Source organism: Dermochelys coriacea, chromosome 5 (assembly GCF_009764565.3).
Source record: "Dermochelys coriacea isolate rDerCor1 chromosome 5, rDerCor1.pri.v4, whole genome shotgun sequence".
NCBI classification, from domain to species: domain Eukaryota; kingdom Metazoa; phylum Chordata; order Testudines; family Dermochelyidae; genus Dermochelys; species Dermochelys coriacea.
This window is the reverse complement of record NC_050072.1, coordinates 86,426,910-86,440,331: the sequence shown is the minus strand read 5'-3', so window position 1 is coordinate 86,440,331 and position 13,422 is coordinate 86,426,910. Positions and strand designations below refer to the sequence as shown.

Genomic DNA, 13,422 nt, shown 5'->3' with positions numbered 1-13,422 from the left:
TTTTGGACATTATATTGCACTGTAAAAAAGCGAATTCAGAAAAAAGAAGTTTAATGGTGCAAGTTTTCTTAAAAGAATCAGTATAGCTGCAGCATATCTTTGAAGGAATTATCTTGAGGGATTCCCTCCCTTCCACCATGACTAAGGCTGCAGTACATGAAGTACAAATACACTAAAACAGCTTTAAATCGGGTATTTAATTAGTATAATTTATGACACATTAAGTTAAGTCAGCACCTCTTATCCCAGCAGTGATGAATAATGGAAATGTCCTATTCAGTGTAAAAACAGATTTCTAGTGATCTGCGGAATAGCCTTTCATCACCTACTGCAAACCTGCTACAGTATCCACACAGCATTCATTTTTCTCTCCATCCTGTTAGCATAGCAACAGCAAATATACACATCATAGATTATTTCTACTGTTCTCTAATGCACAGAAAACCCTGTTATTTCCAAATGGCTCTCTTCATTAGAAACAGATAAAAAAAAACCCCTGCAAAATGTGAATGAAATTCTGTGTATGTGAATGAAAGGACTGGCTAGCATACCAACATTTCTGTGAATGAAGCAAGGCCTTGCAGCCTCTGCCAGGCAATCCCTTGGGTGCTAACTATCCTAGCCAATAAGAAACAGCTTGGATGACTCATTCAACAAAGACTTGCTAAATAGTGGAAGATTCCATTTCAAACACAGGCGGGATCTTTCATACAGCAACCTGAGAAAAAAAGCCTGCTTACAATGATCTAAAGATGCCTAGCGTAATTGTTTTGCAGTAAAGATATTTCACAATTAAATGTAAGGGATTTTTATTAGGAAGGGGGTGTGAGCAAAACTATTTTCCTGAATGCGTATTTCACCCCAAGACATTTATTCAGCTGTTTTTTTTACATCTAGGACAGCAACATGAATGCACACATTTTGTTTGATTTTTTGATTGCTACAAATGTACATTGGCAGATTGCAATTTTTATAGGTTTGCCTTCAGAGATCCTCTGGTTCTTATTAGCCCTTTGAAAAAAGGGAGCTAAATATTTAACCCTTTTGCAAACTGGGTATTTTAAAATAGTGTCATCTGTAGTCCAGTGAAAGAGAGAGGCAGGGGAAGGGGTAGAGAGGGAGAGTTTATGGACTTTTAATGCAATGACGACAGATCCTTTTCTGAAACTGACCTAGAAGGTATAGAAATGCTACCAAAGCAACTACTGGAGGCCTAGCTCTTTTGAAAATCTGGTCCTGGGTGCTGCATTGAGAGCTGCTGATTGCTGAATACTTGGAAATCTGGCCCTTATTTCAGTGTTGAATGAGAACTGAGCCCTTTTGAAAATCTGGCCTCAATTGTAAGTAGTGAGCACTTTGAAAATCTGTCTCCACTTAGCTCCTGGGACTGATAATTGTATAAATCTTTCAACCACACAATTGATTCTAATCCAGTTCAGGTAAATAGTGATCTAAAGTCACTCCTGAAGGATGGTCTGATTCTCCTTTACACTAAGAATCCTGTATACTGCCCTGGCAGTGCTATAAAGAGGCCTTCAAGTGGGCATAAATTACAATTACAATTAAAGTAAGACCACTTTACAGAGCAGTGTAATGGAGTCTTATTGTAAATGAGACTCAAGTCTTAATAACTTTAATAGTTTAACTGTTTTAAACCATTCTCTCTCCAGGAAGCAGTAATTTGTTACCCTCATCTTCATAACCTGCCACATTTTATGGCATTCCATGTGTGATAAGTTACCTGTGCCCACAAACATCAGTTTGGGAAACACTGTGTGGCTTTAGTGCCAGTGAAAGGCATCGGATTGAGAGTACATTTCCATTTACAGAGCTCCCCGACAGTGGGTGGTAGGACCTTATTCCATGCACCCCTCAAAAGGAGGAGGCAAGGACTTAGCAGGAAGCAGAAGCAGCCTGGGGGAAGATCGGGGTAACCTATGGAGAGTGAGGGGGTGCAAATGTTGGACAGGAGGGAACCTGAGAGGTGGCTGCTAAGGGATGGCATTAGTCCCTTTAGCTCTGGTCCTCTCTATTAGCTACTATCCCTCTCCTGTCTCCCCTGCTATTCCTCATTTACCTCTGCTCCACATAATGGCTCCTGCTCCTCACTTACCTCCCACCAGTGGCAGTAGCTCCTGCCCCACCTTCCTTCCTCTCAATAACCCTTGTCCCTCCTTTCTCCCCCGTAACTCCTCACCTCCCCTGCTGGGGCACGGGCGAGGCTCCACCTGGTTGAGAACCAGCCGAAAAAGTGGGGAACAGACAAGAGAGATACATCCCGCTGCCGGCTCTTCAGGCACCACAGTGACCCTTGCTTCAACCAGGATGAATTACAGCCCTGGCCCTTCTGCATACTCACAGCACAACTGAATGGTGACTTTAAATGTATAAGTGAGTGTCACATAAGATGCATGACACTTGGTATGTCTGCACACTCTGACATTTTACTTGGTTTCTTATTCGTCTTTGAATTCATTTCGAAATTGCCCTCCTAGTTTCCAGAATTCTCCATGGATTTGCTCTAACTCACTTGTGACAGTGAGCTACCCTCTAATGTGAATCATACCTGAAGTGTAAGGTTATGCATTTAGAGATTAATAACAAGAATTTTAGTTGTAAGCTGGGGACGCATCAATTAGAAGTAACGGAAGAGGAGAAGGACCTTGGAGTATTGGTTGATCATGGGATGACTATGAGCTGCCAATGTGATATGGCTGTGAAAAAAGCTAATGCGGTTTTGGGATGCATCAGGAGAGGTATTTCCAGTAGGGATAAGGAGGTTTTAGTACCGTTATACAAGGCACTAGTGAGACCTCACCTGGAATACTGTGTGCAGTTCTGGTCTCCCATGTTTAAAAAGGATGAATTCAAACTGGAGCAGGTACAGAGAAGGGCTACTAGGATGATCCGAGGAATGGAAAACTTGTCTTATGAAAGGAGACTTAAGGAGCTTGGCTTGTTTAGCCTAACTAAAGAAGGTTGAGGGGAGATATGATTGCTCTCTATAAATATATCAGAGGGATAAATACAGGAGAGGGAGAGGAATTATTTCAGCTCAGCACCAATGTGGACACAAGAACAAATGGGTATAAACTGGCCACCAGGAAGTTTAGACTTGAAATTAGACGAAGGTTTCTAACCATCAGAGGAGTGAAGTTTTGGAATAGCCTTCCAAGGGAAGCAGTGGGGGCAAAAGATCTATCTGGGTTTAAGATTCTACTCGATAAGTTTATGGAGGAGATGGTATGATGGGATAATGGGATTTTGGTAATTAATTGATCTTTAAATATTCAGGGTAAATAGGCCTAATCCCCTGAGATGGGCTACTAGATGGATGGGATCTGAGTTACCCAGGAAAGAATTTTCTGTAGTATCTGGCTGGTGAATCTTGCCCATATGCCCAGGGTTTAGCTGATCGCCATATTTGGGGTCAGGAAGGAATTTTCTTCCAGGGCAGATTGGAAGAGGCCCTGGAGGTTTTTCACCTTCCTCTGTAGCATGGGGCACGGGTCACTTGAGGGAGGATTCTCTGCTCCTTAAAGTCTTTAAACCATGATTTGAGGACTTCAATAGCTCAGACATAGGTGAGGTTTTTCGTAGGAGTGGGTGGGTGAGATTCTGTGGCCTGCGTTGTGCAGGAGGTCAGACTAGATGATCAGAATGGTCCCTTCGGACCTTAGTATCTATGAATCTATACCTGATATCAGAGGCGACACATGGGGGGGAACCTGGAGAGGGTCATATCCCACCCTGCAATTTGCTACTTGGCTTGTACTGAGCATGCTCAGTAACACTGCTGAAGCCAGCTGCCCTCCCTCTGCCCGCCCCCCCTCGGTCACCCCATCAGCAGGCACAGGTCATCTCTGTCTGATAAACAAACAGCAATGAATAATTTAATTCATGTGTGTATAAAAATCAGGATGCCTGAGATTTCTGACTAAATAAACATAGGGACCACTTGGGGTGAGAACATAATTAATATTCAAAAAACACTCTTCACAAAGAGCAAATGTTTGTGCAAAAGCCACCCAGAAGGAGAGGGTCTTATGGAAAGATAACAATATATAGAATCAAAAGAACTCTGCAAGTAAATATTGATATGCTCATTTCACCTCAAAAATCAAACTGGAAGACTAACTTTCTCCACTAAATTACACTTATTCCCCCTTTAATTCTCCCATCTTCTTAGGCAAAGTATTCTACTTCTCCTTTTTAGAATCACACACCTACAACCCCAACCAACTCTTCATATGTTTGACTCTCCCTTCATGCCCTACCCACATCTTATTCCCTCCTCCCTTTCTGCAAAGGATCCTGCTGATTTCTTAAAGAAAGAATTAATATGATCCAGCATGACCTCCCCCTCCACTTTTCCCCTTCTATCCTTTCCCCCAGTACATGCCCTTCCTTCTCTCCTTTCACTGACTAAGAATTCCTATCCACTATTTTCCTCCATCCCCTCTTTCTGCCCAGGTGGCCCCATCCCCTCTCATCTGCTAACCTCCCTTACCCCTGCTATCATCGAATCTCTTACTTTTCTCCTCAACCTCTCATGGTGTTGGAAACTGTACCTTAAAGTGCTTTAGCTTCCCAGACAGGAAGTCCGTGGGAGTGCGCTACAGAAGCCCGCATTCTACAATGCAGAGGCAGTTGGGAAACTGCATCACAGAATAAAGAGATTCTCTTTCAAGCACCTTAGTCCCAATGTGATTACTAAACACTACATGCTATTGGGAGTAAACAGAAATTAAAGAAAAAAACTTGAGTGGAAGAAAGGAGCAGCTAAAAGCTCCAGGGCTGAAACTCTCTGGCAATATGAAAAATAGCTGGAAGAGATTTAAAACAATGCTTCACTGCAAATAATGCAAATAAAAGGTTCCAGCACAAAGACAGAAGGTAGCCTTATTGCTGACAATAGCAGGTTTAACAATTTTCATTTAACTCAGGCAGAGGAGGCTAACCATGAAACTGTATTACAAAAATTTGAGGAGTACTCCTCCACGTGTAAAAAAAAAAAAAAAATTGGAGTTTTTTTTAATCTGAGGGTACAAAAAGAAATGTGAAACTATAGAAGACTTTCTTACTGATTTAAGAATTAAGAACCAATCTTCTTTTAGTAGGGGGAAGGGGCTACCTGAGTGCATGATAAGTAGTCTGGCAGAATTCCAATTTCCAATATATTTGGAATTGGGGTCAGATAATAATTATTTAATGACACTAGACATTAGGATTCAAAAAATTAAAGCTTTGTAACAGTTGAAAACAAATGATCAACATCATATGTCAAAATATTCAAAGAAAAACAGCCTTAAATCACCCTCTAATAACTCCTCAAGCAGATTTTTCTTCTTACTTTGCCTATCTGTAAAATTCAATTATTATCTACAAAAATAATTTTTTCTTCTGTTTGTGTGTGGATGGTGAAATCAACATTTATCAACATTTAGCAATAAAAATCTAACCCTTTTAACAAGAGCCTAATGATAAGAGACTGGATTCTGACTGGAATCCTCAAAACCTCAGAGAGGCTACTGGGAGACCCAGAATTAAACCTTGACAAGGCAATTAGAATTTGCCAACCAATGGAAGTCACTCAGTCCAGAATGAAATTTATGGAGGGTGGACAGTGCTCTGACCATAAACCCAGTGGCATGCCAGGACAATTTTATTAAGGCATGCAACAATTCACCTGCATGTCTTAGGTGCTCCAAAATGGAGTCCTTCAGGCATCATGATCATGCTGCATAGAGGACACCATTTTTTTCTACATAATGGCACCTTGCATGGGAGTTAGCCAGAATCATCCCGTGGCCCAGATCCAGCCCATGGGCCACTGCATAAATCACTTATTATCATTACCAAAAGGGGCCTAACAAACATCTCTCTGAGAATATAGATATTATTTCGGTTACAAATTTACGATTTGCAAATTGAATGCAAACCTGGTAGAGATTTGGTGACTGCAGATACACACTGTAAAGAATTTGACAAAAGAGCAGTGGGGCAATGTTCAGAGTTAGAAAGTGAATGTATGAATTTGAATTAAAAAACCTGTCCACTCAGAAAAAATGTTGACTATGATTGCAACAGCTCAGGATGAAACCATTCAGAAAGGGAGTTAAGGCCATTAGCACAGAGTAGGTGGAACAGCATGTTCTCAGCCCCTATCACCAACTCAAGGGGGAGCTCTCAGTCTTTGATGGGATTTTGTTTAGAGACATCAGATGGTGAGCCCTAAAGGTTAAGACAAAATATGTTAAAGAGGATAAATAGATGGCACTTAAGATAGAAAAATCTACAAGAAGGACTAGTGATGTTTTATACTGGCCTCAAATGAACAGCACCATTGTGGAAATTACCAAAAATATACCAAAAATATGGGCCAAGTCAAGCAAAAGAGCCCATGTTGGTGACATAAGAAAAATTGGCCCTGTGGAGCAAAGTAGGTGTAGATTTGTTTATGTTGTTTGGAAAAAAATATGTACTCATTCTAGACTAATATTCTTACTTTCCTGGGATAGTTTTACTAGAAGAAGTTTTACTATGGCTAAATAGGTGATCAAGCATATCATATCTGTTTTTGCAAGACATATTCCTGACATAGTAATGTGTGACAATGGGACGCAGTTTAATGGGCATGATTTTAAGCAGTTTACAGTTAAGATTTTGTTTAGACATGTAACCATAAGACCCCATTATCCCCAGTTTAATGGATTGGTGGAAAGTGATATTAAAATAACAAAGTGCTACTAAAAATGGCTTCAGAGTCAAACTCTGATCTATACTTAGCATTGTGAAATTACAGGATAGCGCCAATGAAACGTGGTTGGTCACCTGCAGACATTTTGTTTAACAGAAAACTGAGAATGAGAATAACTGTAAAGATAGAAACTGACATCAGAAGAACTGGGGATGTGCAGAAATATTAGAAACAGGTACAGCTAAACAAAAAAACAACAACATAATTTAGAATCCCGGAGCTGGCATTTCATGATCAGAATGCAGTGTGCATCTTGCATGGAAATCAGTGGTCACAAACAGCAGTGGTTTCACATTAGGTTGCCCCAGTGTCATACAAGATTGTCATTCCAGATAGATATGTACTAAGGAAGAATAGGCAATGCCTTCTCCAGCTTCCTGAAGGGAGAAAAATAAGGGGCACTGAATTTGCTCCTTTGCCTGAGAAGGTCTCAGTTAGGCAACAACCACAACAGTTCAAAACAACCAAGCCTTAGGACATGACAGCACCAGAACAAATGGACTTACAGGCTCCTGACAACAGTAATATCAATATTACAAGGGAAACCTGGAAGTCCAAGCGACAGCGCAAGGCACTTCAAAGGTTAATCAATCTTTGGTAATAAGTTCAGTTAGGGCTTGTCTACATTACCCGCTGGATTGGCAGGCAGTGATCGATCCAGCAGGGGTCGATTTATCACATCTAGTCTAGTATAGACACGATAAATCGACTGCTGAGCACTCTCCCATTGACTCCAGTACTCCACCAGAACGAGAAGCACAAGCGGACTCAATGGGAGAGGGTCAGCTGTCAACTTACCGCAGTGATGTGATATGATGAAATCATCTGTTACAGACACACACACCAGAAATATTTATTGAACACTTCCGCCTGATTATTGATAATTCTACTATTATGCATATATTATTGATAATTCTACTATTATGTATATAGACACTATTACAAACAAAAATCTACATTAAAACGAATAAAAATATTGCATAGTGAAATGTCAAAAAATGGTACTTTTGTCAAAAAATTTCAAAATTAAAACTGGCCTTAGTTGCACCTCACATAGGAAGTTTGTGGTATATCCAGGAATAGAACTTACCTTTCCTGGGGCCCAGCCATGTGCCCTAAGGAATATCTGTTCTCTTCTTAGTGCCCTCTACTTCATTTGCTGTCCATCCTGTGCACTGAAAGACAGGGGTCCCTGTAGAACCAATAGGATGTGATCATGTAATTAGAGACTATCATAATACATCTCCACAAGAGAAACCAAATTAATGTTGCATGGACAACTTTAATTCTAGCATTTCATAACTTTTGAGTGCCTGACTTTGCAACATTAACATTCTTTTATGAATAATGTTTTTCTAGTAATTTCCTATGTATTTTTAAAAGAAAACTGATCAAACAAATTCTATAATATGAAACTATGGAACTAGAGATGGATGTGAAACACATTTCACCAGTAACTTTTCACCAGTATTTGCTACACAGTAGTATGCTGAGAATCAAAAAGGATTCTTGATTTCTATTCTGGGTTCTCTAAGGAAATCTGGTCTAGTGATTACAAAGAGAAGCCAAGTACATAGAGACTTGGCACATTCATTCTGGAAGGCACCGTGGCTGTAGATGAAACTTCCATCTGCTATATTAGAAAGAGGGTTCTATTCCCATCTCAATCAAATGTGACTTTGTACACCTTGGGGAATAATATTTAACTTTCTCATAAATGAAGGATATGAGGTCTTGCTCAATAAGGGCTGTCAAGTGCACAGAATTATTAATATCAGTCAGTGGAAGAGCTGGTCTCCTTCTGCCACCCAGCACAGCACTCGATCCCCCTAGGCCAAAAGAGTGGTAGCTGCTGTTGTTTCCCTGTTCATTCTGGAGCTAAATGTAAGGGGATTGTTGCCCCCTTACTAACATTCAGTGGGGGTGTTTTGGTTGGCTAGCTCCCAATACTAAAAGGGAAGGGTCTAAGGTAAATCAGAGCTCTGCGACTAAATCCCCAGGACCAATGGGGAGAGGCCAATGCTCCAGGTCAGCCTGAATGACAGGGTGGGCAGATTAATCAGAGAGTCAGGAGGCCAAGGAGGTCCCGTCCTCTGTGTGAGCTGGATTTGCCTGGGTCAGACAGAGTGGGGCCAAGCTAAGGAGAAAGCAGGGGCCCAAGCTGAGCTGGGGAGCTGAGCTGTGCCAGATCCAGAGGGACCAGAAAAGCAGCCCAGAGAGAGCAGACCTTGTCCTGGGAGCAGAGCTGCATCCCCAAAGCCAGAGGCACAGCCCAGAGAAAGCAGACTTGCCCTGGGAGCAGAGCTGCAGCAACCAGAGCCAGAGGGGCCAGAAAAGCAGCCCACGAAGCAGGTCAGTGCTGGGAGCAGAGTCACAGAAGCAGCCTGCAGAGCAGACCTGTCCTGGGAGCAGAGCTGCATCAACCAGAGCCAGAGGGACCAGAGAAGGAGCCCAGGGAGCTGGAGGCAGAGCAGCAGCAGCAGTGCAGAGACAGAGTGGTGCAGCTGGGGCTGGAGCAGTCTGGAGCTGGGTGCGGTGAGCAGCTGGAGAGTCCGAGGGGGACCCTGGGCAGCGGGCCCAGCACAAGGAGACACCTCAGCCAAGAGGCTCTGCAGGCCAGGCTTGGATCGTAACCCCGACAGGGTGGGGGCAACACTGGGAAGAAGGGTCCTGCCACTTAGAGCCTGAGAGCGTGTGTCCTCCACCAGAGCAAGTGTCCAACCCACAGCATCCCTGCAGCACAGCTAGGGCCTGAGAAGAAGGCCTGGGACTTACAAGGAACAGACTGTGAACTGCCCTGACGTTCCAGAGACACTGTTTGTGACGTTCTCTGCCACAGAGCAGGTTGACGTGTTTCCTTTAACCTTTCCCATTATTCCTTATTCTTTTGAAAATTAATTGTTGATTAAATAACTTTAACTTGTATGTAATAGTCAGTGGGTCAGAGAAGTGTCCAGTGCAGAGAGAGTACCCTGGAGTCGGGATACTCTAGCTCCTGTCCTAGGTGACCACAGCAGGGTTGGGGGTCGAGCCCCCAGGAATCCTGGGCCCTGCCTTGTTGGGGTTACGAGGACTCTGCCAGACAGGAGAGTGGAAGGGGAGTCCTCAAGGGCAGGGAGGCCACTGGGTAAAGGAAGTGGGAGCGAGGTCTTGGATCCTTTCGCTAGCCCACTTTACCGGGGTAGTGCAGAAGCCAGGAAAGTTCCCCACAAGAGCGGGTCTATTCCCCCGCTTACATAAAGTTCCACAAGGCATGTTGAGTGCAAATGATGGATCAGTGAGGCCTGGGAGTATGTTCAATGCAGGTAGAAAGTAAGAGAGCCCACGGGCATGCTCAGTGCAGGTGGAATATTCAGAGAGTTTATCAGCAAACCTTTGAGGGTGAACCTCAAACCTTAAGTGGGGGCTTAACTAGTGCTCTAAAAATAGATGTACAAACAGTGTTTTGAAGTTGCAACATCCAGATAACTAGGCTTCAGAGCCGGAGCTCCAGCCTGAACCACAACTTCAAAGCACTGTCTTGTACAGCTATTTTTTGAGAGCGCTAGCACAAGCCCAACTAGCCCAAGTGTTTTGACCCAGGTTGGGAGGCTCACTCTAAAATGCTGTATAGAAATACCCTCAGAGGCTCTACTGAGCATGTGAAAGAGGTGATTTTCAGGGACTTAGCCAAATCTAAGTTATTATTCTGGGTCAGTAAAAGATACTTCTCTGACCCCAGTACCATTCCTGCTAAATTTCAAGTCCCTGCTCCAAACAATGGAGTGCTAGAGCTCTTATAAGAAACTGTTGCAAAATATTTTTACCATTAGTTAAACTACCTATCTTTCCATAGCTTCATTCTTGTAGGTAGCAGTTTTTGCTGATACTTTCCTGAAAAATGGCAGAAATCAAGCATGGAAGCTTTCAGCCAAAACAAGTTACAGTTAAGCAAAGATACAGGTAACTGTAAACAGCGATTTACAAGGAAAGCGTTAGGCAACCTGAAATACAGGCATTGGCACTACTAGTTTCACCTATAATATATGAAAGGTGGCATTTGTTTATTGCATCATAGCAACACTACATAGTTTAGGAAAATGTGTAAAGAAGAATGCCAGGTATGACTGCAGAGAATTTAAGAAGACAGAATGTTATTTTCAAATTGTAATCCGACAAGGACATTAAGGTTAACACACTACTCTTGCAAAATGTCTCATGGGACTTTTGATGACCACAAATGATTGGTCAATGCCTTGGTTTCACTTCTCAAATAAAAGACAGCACTTCCAATGCTACTGAACGCTCTGGCACCCTATGGGGACATTGGTTCACAACAAGAAGGAAAAATGCCACCTACTGAATCCATTTTCTACCCTATCTCTTATCCAAGTACAATCCAGGTACAGTCCTACTTAATTTATGAGATCACAACTTCAGGTAGCATGGCTATAGCCAAGAAAAAGAATGTTATGATCTCGTCTTCTTGGGAAGAGAAGTAGCTTTTTTAATAAAGTAAAAACCCCACAACAACTTCAATGTATCTGTTCTAAGGATATATCTCTGATATAGCATATTCTTTCTCTCTCACGCAGAAACACATGACCCTATGAAATTTCAAAGGAGAATCAGATAGCTGATGTAAATATTCAGAAGAATCACAGTCCCCATCAGTGTTGTAAGCAATAACTTGCGACTGTACTCTATTTCCGTTCTTTTTGCAGGAAACAAACATGGTGTGGGCTCACATCATTTAGATTTTCCATGCTGAGCATTTGGTGGTTGCAGAGCTAATACAGTATCATGTTTATATTACCCTATGCCAAAAGAGAATGAGAGCAAAAAATATCCTTTTGCATTTTCTATTTCACAAATTCAAACTCAATTGCTTCTATGAAAAATTCCTGCAAACTCCCCGCACCCCTCCCAGAGTTTCATTGTGTTTCCATGGCAACCTGGTTGCTAAGGTTGGACCCTGTGAATACATCAGAGTGCTGTGTAGAGCTTTGTAAGTTGATCCTGTGGAAGGCCAGATTGGTGGAAATATTGTTATTTAAGGGCCAACTTCTGATCTCAATCACACCAGTGTAATTTGAAATACCTCCACTGACTTCAGTGGAGTTACTCAAATTTTAAACCAGTCTAACTGAGATCAGAAATTGGCCCTAAATTAGTATCGTTTTCCTTCCTATACAGAGTATTTCCTCAAAAACGTTTGTATTTTACATGATAATGCTCTTATTGCAAGATATTGAAATACTTTTACTCTTAAGACAAGTAATTCTGTGAGACGACTTATGAAAATTGGTAAGCAAATTAAAGCTGTAACTTATTGTTCTCCACTAGTGGATCCTCTCTTATTGTCCTATTGTTAAAAGCCATTATTATGTAAAAAGGTAATAGTAAAGATGGGCCAGAACTAGCTCTAAATCCTCATTTTGTGGCCCAGGACCATCTCTGATAAAGAATTAATTTCTTTTCTTAACTCTTACATGCTCCATCACAAACCATTGAGGGGAGAAAAAAGAAACAACAATATAGGGAAACCGTATTTTCAAAAATCAAACCACAAAATGCAACACTTTTTCTTCAGTCTTATTCCATCCCTCAAAACTCCTTAATGGAGTCTCTCCCTTCTTCCCCCAGTCCCAATTCCATTAGGAGATATTTTCCTCCCTACCTTCCCCATAGGTCCTACGCCTGCTCTATTACTGGTCTTAAATCCCTATTAGTTTTTTTATTCTTGAGTTCTGACCTTTATACTGTGTCTTCCTGTTTTTATGAGTTTTCAAATTCTCTTCCTTTCTTTTCCCAGTGCAGGCCCAGTCAAGACTTCATAGACTTCAGGAAGACTCCTGCTCCAGGCTCCAAGTTGATATTTAAGACTAGATGGGAGTTCTGTTGGTTGCAACACAGATTTTCGAGTCTCTCCTTCCATCTTGCCTCCCATTATACTCATAAACTTAAGGTCATGAAGATCACAGTCTGTGCTGCACCCTACAACCTCATAATGACCCCATATTCTGTGTCCTGCTCTTACATAGCCTCTCACCCTGCTGGAAAGTGTAGTTCCATGTGGGCAGATATGTATTCATGTGCTAAATATCAGCTACTGTCACAATCATCAAAGAGACAGGACATGTACTGCCAGACTTGCATTGAAATTTAGAAGCCAAAAAGATGCAAGATGGCAACTGAAACAAAACATTAGATTTTTTGTAAAATTCTGCCTTAGAGCTAAAACATGTCTGTAGCAGGGTGACTACCCCACTCCTGCCCTGAAGGGATTAAAGCAGCCCGGGAGAGGGCTGTGAATAGGAAAAGCAGGCTGATTGGGAAAGCAGCCACAGCTGTGGCCAGCTTAATCAGGGTCCAGCTGGCCCTTATAAGAGGGCTGTGGGCCAGAAGCAAGGACAGACTCTCTCTTTAGTTTCTGACAGAGACAGACACACCAGGACCTGGCTGCGGCTGCCTAGGAAGCTAAGAAGGGTACATAGGGTGGAGCAGTGCTAGGGAGCTCCAGCTGAGCAAATCCCCAGGCTGGGAGTTTTGCCATTTACTTCAGTGGAGCCAGGATTTCACCCTAGTTCTATTTACACCAACCAATATTAGTGCTGAAATGTAACTACAGAAATTTTAAATGTTTCTGAATTTGCATTCAGAGACAAGTTTTGGAGCTTTCA

At 42.1% G+C, this 13,422-nt stretch overlaps 1 protein-coding gene across 2 annotated transcripts in view; it reads right to left on the bottom strand.

Moving 5' to 3' along the window:
- SHC3 (SHC adaptor protein 3) overlaps positions 1 to 12,997 on the bottom strand; it is a 98,656-nt gene extending 85,659 nt beyond the window's left edge. Inside the window, exons 1-2 of one of the 2 annotated variants that reach the window (XM_038403718.2) lie at positions 12,495 to 12,997; positions 7,851 to 7,952 (exon numbers count right to left, since the gene is read on the bottom strand). The gene's annotated coding sequence lies outside the window, so the exon portion shown is untranslated. Of the gene's footprint in view, positions 1 to 237; positions 568 to 7,850; positions 7,953 to 12,494 lie in introns of those variants that run through there. The other variant, XM_043514752.1, reaches the window with a different exon arrangement.
- Between the last annotated feature and the right edge of the window lie 425 nt (positions 12,998 to 13,422).